Source organism: Thermobia domestica, chromosome 9, assembly GCF_964235325.1.
Source record: "Thermobia domestica chromosome 9, izTheDome1.hap1.1, whole genome shotgun sequence".
In the NCBI taxonomy this organism is placed as follows: Eukaryota; Metazoa; Arthropoda; class Insecta; order Zygentoma; family Lepismatidae; genus Thermobia; species Thermobia domestica.
The window spans coordinates 179,333,557-179,334,748 of record NC_137462.1 but is presented as its reverse complement, the minus strand read 5'-3'; the positions used below and the strand labels follow the sequence as shown (position 1 = coordinate 179,334,748).

The 1,192-nt window shown below is 41.9% G+C and overlaps 1 pseudogene; it reads right to left on the bottom strand.

Moving 5' to 3' along the window:
- Positions 1–442: 442 nt before the first annotated feature.
- Positions 443–886, bottom strand: LOC145661098 (protein GVQW3 pseudogene; annotated as a pseudogene).
- Positions 887–1,192: the final 306 nt, after the last annotated feature.

Genomic DNA, 1,192 nt, shown 5'->3' with positions numbered 1-1,192 from the left:
GACATGTTTGATTTTCGGGAAAAGGAAAAAGCCACAAGGACTCAAATCAGGTGAATAGGGGGGTTGAGAAACAACAGTAATGCGTTTTGAGGTCAAAAATTCACGGCCGTCAATGGCCGTGTGACACGGAGCATTGTCATGATGAAGCATCCACGTGTCTGCAATGTCTGGTCTTACACGAATCACTTTTCCTGAGCCTGTCAAGGACACTTTTATAAAACACTTAGTTGGCAGTTTGTCCTGGTGGAACAAATTCTTTATGCACGATACCCTTACTGTCAAAAAAACGAATCAGGATCGTCTTGATATTTCATTTGCTCATTTCACATTTCTTCGGCCGAAGAGATGACGGAGTGTGCCACCCTTCTCTTTGCTGCCTTGTTTCAGGATCGTACTCAAATATCCAGGATTCATCAACTGTGATCACACAATCGAAGAATTCTTAGTCATTGGCAATCCTCTCAAGATTAATGCACATGTTTTTTCGATTGTCCTTCTGTTCAGTTGTGAGGTTTTTCGGCACCATTTTGGCAAAAATCTTTCGCATGTTCAAACCGTCTCTCAAAATTTGATGTACGATGAAAGTGTTTAAATTTAACTGTTCACTCATCATCCTTATTGTTAAACGACGGTCTGATCTCATAAGAGCCCTCACACGTTCAACGTTTTCGTCAGTTTTTGAAGTTGAAGGTCTCCCTGAGCGAGGTTCATCTTTAACGCGTTCTCGGCCTTCCAAAAATGATTTGTGCCAGCGGAAAACTTGTGCTCTTGATAAGCAATGTTCCCCATAGACCTCTTTCAGGTTTTCAAAAGTCACAGTAGTGGATTCACTAAGTTTAACACAAAACTTTATTGCACAACGTTGCTCTAAATTCCGATGCTCCATTTTCTGTAACACACAACTTCACTGATGGCGCTGTCAAAAATAATGTGTTAGCTGTACGGAGTTGTAACTCGGACTGAGGAAGTGGAAGAAATAAACAAGCCGGTCTAGCACAGGCCGGTAGAGAACGTTTCCAGATCGCCCGCAGTGTTGCCAGTCTCATTACTTTTCTCACACACCTTGTACGTAACACATTGGCAGTCATTTATAATTTACCCGCACACTTATAATTTTCCCCTCTTCGAATATCGTAGATTTCTCCGATTCTGTACCACCAACGTCTAACCCAGTATTTATCAGCGAGATCAA